The sequence below is a fragment of the Crocodylus porosus genome, unplaced genomic scaffold (assembly GCF_001723895.1).
Source record: "Crocodylus porosus isolate Cpor-Errol unplaced genomic scaffold, CroPor_comp1, whole genome shotgun sequence".
Lineage (NCBI taxonomy): Eukaryota > Metazoa > Chordata > Crocodylia > Crocodylidae > Crocodylus > Crocodylus porosus.
The window spans coordinates 27,736,993-27,744,446 of NW_017728917.1; the positions used below are offsets into that span (position 1 = coordinate 27,736,993).

General features: G+C 44.4%; 1 long non-coding RNA gene across 1 annotated transcript in view; it reads right to left on the reverse strand.

The window, feature by feature from the left end:
• Positions 1–4,862: 4,862 nt before the first annotated feature.
• LOC109311462 overlaps positions 4,863–7,454 on the reverse strand; it is a 13,002-nt gene continuing 10,410 nt past the window's right edge. The window contains exon 3 of the long non-coding RNA XR_002101511.1: positions 4,863–4,875. This is a non-coding gene — a long non-coding RNA (uncharacterized LOC109311462). The remainder of the gene's footprint in view (positions 4,876–7,454) is intronic.

A 7,454-nucleotide genomic window follows, 5' to 3' on the forward strand; every position in this document is an offset into this window, starting at 1 on the left:
AACATTTATATGCTATAAATAATTGAATACCTGATATTACAAAATAACTTTCATAATCTCCAAGTCAAGAAATGAGTTACCTGACCCAATGAATCCAATAATATTCACGCCAGAAGGTAAAACCCATTACTTAAAAATATGTACACAACTAACCCAAAGATTTCTTCAAGTTCTCAAACCCATCAGCATCGCAGTTAACAGCACTAAAATAATAAAGAGCAATATTATTTATAAAATATAAAGCACAATATAAACTCAGAACCTTAACTGTATAAAAGTCTAATTATTGATTGATTCCCTGAGCCTGGAGAACAGGGGACCCCTCACCCACTCCCAACAGGGTCTTGGGACCCACCCACTGGGAGGAGTCTTCCACCCAGCTCTAATGAGGCCACTCCTAATATCTCCCCTCCTTGTCAGGGCGGCAGTGCTCCAATAACTCATGGCCCTTCTGATGGTCCACCTTGTCCCAGTGTGATGCTCCCCACCACGATGTCTTCTTCCACACTGCCTCCAAACACCCCTTGTGGCCTGGTGCCCTCAGCCTGGGGACCCAAGCCTTGCAACGTCACCTGCTTTGGTCCTTACGGTCCTCTGCAGATTTGCTTGCACTACTCTATGCCTCGCTCTGAGCACAGAGTCTAGCTGCTTCACCCAGCAGGGTTGCTGGGCCCCCAACCATCTGCCTCACACTGGGGCAGCCTTCCCTATTCTCTGTTCCTAGCTTGGCACCGGGCCTCTTTCTGCTCACTGGGGCCCTATGTGGGGCTCAGCCTTCCAGTCTCAGACTGGGTGGCTAACCTGAGAAGCCTTTCACTGATCACTGCTCCTGGTTCTTGCCCAGGTCCTGTGCACCGTGGTAGCCAGCCACTTGCCAGGGTCTGCAAGCCTGAGCTGCCTTGCTGCACTCCTAGGGCCTAGACTCCATTTGTTGGACTACGCACTGTGATGAGCTTGATGGCCTCACACCCTCCCAGGGCTGCTCCATGCAGCGGGTCCCTGCACTGTGATGAGCTCAAGGATCTCACACCCTCCCAGGGATCTTCAGTAGCTTGGGGCTAGTCCCCCCGGGGCAGCTTGTCCCCAACTTTTCTTGCTCCAATCCTCCCTCAGCTATCCCAACACATCTCCTTGTATGCCAGACACACTGCTCCTTTTATACATTTCAGGGGCTCCACCCTCAAAGTTCTCCGGCCCTGGCAAGGCACAGTCTTGAACCAGGTCAGGACTGCTCCTTGCCCGCCTCCATTTGCAGAAAGGGTGTGACCTTGCTTATGCTGGCTTGCTTCTAATTGGTGGATGGGCTCCACCAATTGAAATTGCAGAATATTGAGCCCAGGACTCATCCAAAGCTCAAAAGATAAGTTTGCTACATTGTGCTAGTTACTTCCTTCAGATTCTTAGTGTCACAATTCTCTTTTGCTAAAGTAATCAGGAGGATTAGAGTAGTCAAAGTGGGTAAGATAGTTTTGATCATCTGAACCTGGGTCATTCTGTTTTAATGAAGAGGAAAACAAAAGGTGTCTCAAGTAATATTCACATACTGAGGTAGAGGTATTTTCCTGGGTCCTCCAGGGAATGAATGACATGCTATTCAACAAATGGAGACTTTGATCAAAGTGTTTACACAAGGAGGGTACTGGAAAGCTGGTGGGGGGCATATAAGAAAAAAGCTTGTGTGATAAAGCTTATTAATTGATACCCTACAGGATACTGTTCTAATAGCATGAGAAAAGAAATAATGATCAGTTAACTCATTACTAATGTTCATTTTCCTCTCCAAAATTGCCTGCAAGCTGTCAGTTATTAAGCATGACAGTAGAGCCTTAATATATCAGCTATAGATTCCAGTCACAGCAGTCTATTTCAATAATTGGGTTTCTTCCTGCTTCCTTTTGACTAATAGCATACTTATAGCAATTATTAAAATCCATCTTAGCACAAAATAGACTTTTTGAAAGCTCACCCAAAATGGCAGCACTGCAGATCTCTATTAATTAGTTAGCATCAAATATCAAAACCAACTCCACCATAGCCAGTCTCAAGTCCAGATGGGAAACGAAGAGGACTGAGCATAGGGATGGGCATCCACTTTTGAAACAGTGGTTACAGGAATCCAGAGAAGTTCTCACTCCTTGTCTAGGAGAAAAGGAATATTTAGTCAGCTGATCAACTTGAACAATAAATGAAATGGGAAAAACAGCACAAGCCATTTAAGAAATGAAACTTGCAATCCTTGGGGTCAACACATTGCATGCAGTGATAGGAAAAGAATACTCTTGAAGACAGAAACACTTACACCAATCATAGAAATAACTACTTGAATGAAAACCTGAAAATAAATAACTGTGTGATTTCATCCACCATACAGAAAACTAGCAGTAATATTATGTTCTGCGCCCATAAATTATGCAGAAGAAAATTAAACAAAATGAAAAAAACCCAAAAGATCATTTCTATAGCAACACAGCACGGCTGAAGTTCTACCCCATCACATGCTCATAGTAATGGGTGACTTGAGTGCTAAAAGGTAGCTGCATGTAATGTTTTACCTAAAGGAAATGAATGCATTGGACAGCTGAGAACATGAGCGAACCGTAGGGAAGAATGGAACTGGAACCAGAAATGAGAATGCTAGAAATGTAGCAGTTTTTCATCAGACAAACAATATTTCCTCACAAACATACATGGGCATCACCAAGCAAGGGGACTATACACTAGACAGACCATATCCTAACAAATAGGAAACAGAGAAGCTCTCTAATGGATGTCAGAACTAAAAAAAGTACCTATATGTTAATAGTGATGATCAACTTCATAAAGCATAGATCAGGCTCAAGCTAAAGAAAAATATACCAACAAGCAACCAGGAAAGAAAGTTTTACATTGCCGGACTTAGAATACCAGTAATGCATAGCTCCTTCAGCATAGAAATTTGAAACAGATTTGTTGCCCTAGAAAGAGAACTAGACGATATAGAAGCCCTGAATCAAAGATTAAGTTTGATATATGTTGACACTGCAAAGGAAATACTAGGAATATGAAACAAAAATAGAAAAGAATGGATATCTGAAGAAACTTGGAAGGCAGTGGAAGGAAGGAGAACTATAAAACAAAGGATTAATAGTAACAAAACACCAGAACAGAAAGTCCACCTGATGAGATTAAGAAAAGAACAGGGAAATGTAAAGAAATTCTAGAAAAGACGAAAGAAATTCTCCAGAGGACATGGCAGAAAAAGCAAAAACAGCTGCAAAGAAAGGAGATGTGACAACAGTATACAAGATCACAAAAAACATGAACAAACAGAAGATGGAAAGCTACTAACCCAAAGGAAAGATTAAATGAAATGGTGAGCCAAGCACTTCAAAGAGGTCCTTAATCATAAAGTCAAATAATCCAGCAGTGCTAACAGATGATAAGCTACATCTAGCTACAACAGATGCAAATCATTCAGAAGTGGGTGCAAAGGCACTCAAGGTTACAAACAAACAAGTGCCAGGAATAGGCAACTTAAATAGAGAACTATACAAAGCAGACACTTGACACCCATCCAGAATTATACACCAACTATTCAATAAGATCAGGGAACATACCTGGATGATATGATTGGAAGAAAGGACTAATATTAAAACTGCCTATGGAGATCTCATAGAATGTACAACTGGAGAGATGTCAGTGACAAACAGTAGCATGCAAAATATTTTTTAGACTCCTACTTAACAGGATATAAGGCATTAGGGACACCATGCTTAGTTAAAAATACCAACAGACCAGATTCAACTGGAATAGCAGAGGTAGAAATGAAAGTTTTGCACAAAGAAGCATAACAGAATATAGCAGAGAGTGGAACTCCACATTATTCCTTATTGCAGATTTAGAGAAGACTTTTGCCTTCACGCACTGGGAAATACTGTGTAAAATACTACACAGCTAATATGTGATCCCATAATCCCATCAAAATAGTAAACACCATTACTATGGCTTTAGTTATAGTGTAATGTTCCATCCACTATTATCACCTTTCTTTGAAGTAAGAACTGAAGTAAAAAATTAGCTTTCACTTCTACTGTTAACCTCACAATAAACTAGGTAACAAGCAAAACCATTCAAAACCAGTAAAGCATAGGTATAAATTGCAGAACAACTGAACTGGAAGAACTAGCTTTTGATGATGATATCTGACTTCTATTCAACAAAGCACACATGCAAACCAGAATAAACAGACTTTGAGCTCAAATACAGAATGCATAAGGCTCATATTCAACACCAAGAAAATACAAACAATCAACAGACTTGTAAAGACCAGGATGTGGGCAGTGGAGGAGGGCAGAGCCAGAAGCAAAGCCCAAAATCACTGAAACAAGAGTCAGGAATCAGGGACCGAGTTACCAGCTCTGAGGAGGGAATCCAGTGGCAAAGTCCAAAACACAGGCCAGATCAAAGTTCAGGAGTCAAATGTCAAGCTACCCAATCCAAGAGGATGTCCAGAGGCAGCATCCAAATCAAAAACCACATTGAGACTCAGGAGTCAGAGACCAAATTACCAGATCCAAAATGAAATCCAGAAAACAGAGTCCAGACACAAAGTCAAGTGGGATCTCAGAAACCAGGAGTACAGGATTCAGAGAGGCTTACTGTGATGTATTATGTTCAGTGTCTTGGTGTATGTAAATCACAGTCACGGATATTTGGTCTCAAATTACCAAATTATTCCCTGTTTCATTTCCTCAGTGATGCCCTCAGGTCTTGTTTGCCACGTCTTGTTGTTAAAGTGTTTTTTACTGGGAGGATGCAATTTAAACACCACTGGACAATGAGGGACTGATCTATCTCCTTAAGGTTTTAAACTCTCTCACAAAATGATCTGGTTGACTAAAAAAAAGAAATGAAAAAACTCACAGTGTGTTTTTTATAAGGTTCATTTATTATTTATCTATCTCACTTTTTAAAAATATATTTTCTCTTGTTTCTTAGGTATCTCTGTATCTTGGGTTGAAGAAAAAAAAAGAAGCCAGTTTCCCAATCTACTGAACACTCTCTCCAGTGGAGGTAAGCATTCTGTCTGTGACCCTCTTTACGCAAAACAATAAACTCAGGGGGCACGTCCAGATGAGTGCGCATGTGCCTCTTGCCCCATTTCAAACCCCTTTGAGGCAGGGCAACAGGCATGTGTGGGAATGAAAAAATGTTCCCTGTGCTGCAAACTTGCGGCACAGGAAGGAAATTAGAAAAATTAAAAAAATCAAAGTTTAAAAAAGCAGAGCAGGCAACTGGAGGCTGGGTCCTCCATGGAGATGCTCTGGTTCCCAGAGCATCTCTGTGATTGGCCCCTCACCCTAGTGCTGAAACACATGGCCAGCCAGGCTGCGTGTTCAGCACCAGGGCTCCAGGGCCAATGAGTAAGGGGTCGGGGGGTTTGGAGGAGGGGGGAGGGCCAGACCCACCCACTCCCTAAGCTGGGGGGGGGGCTGAATCCCCTGCTTGGGGGCCGTAGCCCTTGTGTGGGGGCCAAATCCCCTGTTGGGGTGACATACCCCTTGTGTGGGTGCCACCACCCCTGTGGGAGGGCAGCAAAATATGTATTCATGAATCATGTATTTAGAGTTCACTTTATTATTATGATAAGACTCTTGCTTTAACACTAAGATATTTCAATAAACCATTGTCCAACTGATCGCCGTTTCTGTCTCACTCTCTTTCTCTATCTTTATAGTGGTCTTTTGTTTTACTTGTGGAGGAACTTGGATTTGGGGGTATTTTACAGACTGACTTTAGGATTTTTTTTAATCAGGGATTTTTCAGTTTTCTAATAGAGAACACCAGAATTCCTGCTAGGGAGGCCAATGACAGGACCGTACCTGCTCAGAGCTGGCACCTTGGACCCAGCTGGCTGTGGCTGACCTCCTGGCCAAATGGGGCCAGGAGGACATGCTCTGACAGTTCAAAGCAGGCCACTGCACCCGGAAATCTTCCAGGCAATAGCTGCCCAGATGGCTGGGCAGGGGGCACATGTGGCAGTAGTACCACACAGAGGCCAACCCTGCAACCACAGTCCACTGACAGCTGGCCCAGAGGGGAAGATGCCTCTACTGGCTGTGCAGTTCCCATCCGGGTCTGGCAGGTGCACAGCAGGTCACAACCAGGCAGCAGCCCCCACTGCCAGACTGCTGCAGTGGGCAGAGGGTGCAGGGAACACTCAGGGCTGCTTCAGCAGTCCAGCTGGCACAAGGGGTAGTGTCCCCTGGTACCAATTAACTGGGCCCCAGAAGCTCCTGAGAGTTACTAGCTCTGAGCTACTTGCCAGGGTGGCTTTTTATACTGCTGGGGCAAGGACAGGGCAGCTTTTTATAGTGCTGGTGACAGCATAGGTGCTGGCCCCAGGCTCTGCCTCCTGCTGGCTGCAGATCCTGGAGGAGACAGGAATGGTTATTTTGCCCCAAGTGGCACAATTTGCTCCACACCAAAGTGCACGTCTGAGCACGTGCACTGAAGCAAAAAGCCCAGAGGGCACATCCACATGTGCAAACACATGCGCTTGCAGCAGCTCAAGTGGAAGCAGTGCAAATTTGAGCCAGGGCTTTTTGCCTCAGGGCACATGCTCAGACATGCACTTTGGTGTGGAGCAAATTGTGCCACTTGGGGAAAAATAACCCTGCCTGCCTCCTCACAGATCTGCAGCCAGGGAGAGATAGAGCCCTGGGCCAGCATTTGTGTTGTCCCCAGCAGTATAAAAAGCTGCCCTGTCAAGTAGCTCAGGGCTACTTGGTCTCAGGAGCTTCTGAGGCCCAGTCAATTGGTACCTGGGGACACATCCCCTTGTGCCAGCTGAACTTCCCCTCTGGGCCACCTGCCAGTGGGCTGTGGCAGCAGGGTTGGCCTTTGTGCAGCACTACTGCCATGTGTACCACCTGCTTGGCAATCTGGGCAGCTTTCACCTGGAAGATGTTCCGGGTGTGGCGGCCTGCTTTGAACTGTCAAAGCATGTCCTCCTGGTCCCATTTGGCCAGGAGGTCAGCCACAGCTAGCTGGGTCCAAGGTGCCAGCTCTGAGCAGGCAGGGTTCTGTCACTGGCCTCCCTAGCAGGAATTCTGGTGTTCCCTATTGGAAAACTGAAAAAACCCTGATAAAAAAATCCTAAAGTCGCTCTATAAAATTCCATGTTCCTCCACAATTAAAACAAAAGACCACTATATATATAGAAAGAGAGAGTGAAAGACAGAGAGTGAGTGATCAGTTGGGCATGTTTTATTGATATATCTACAGTGTTGATGTAAAAATCACGGTTCGTTTCTTTGGAGGCTCATGAATAATAATGATCCTTTAGGCACACATTGTTGGTAACACAAAAGGGTATATATTTGCAAATAGGGTCAGAGAGAGAAGACAAAAGACCACACTCTCTGCCCGCGGGGAACACTCCTCAGCAGGCTTTTATCCCCTCTCTCCTGAGC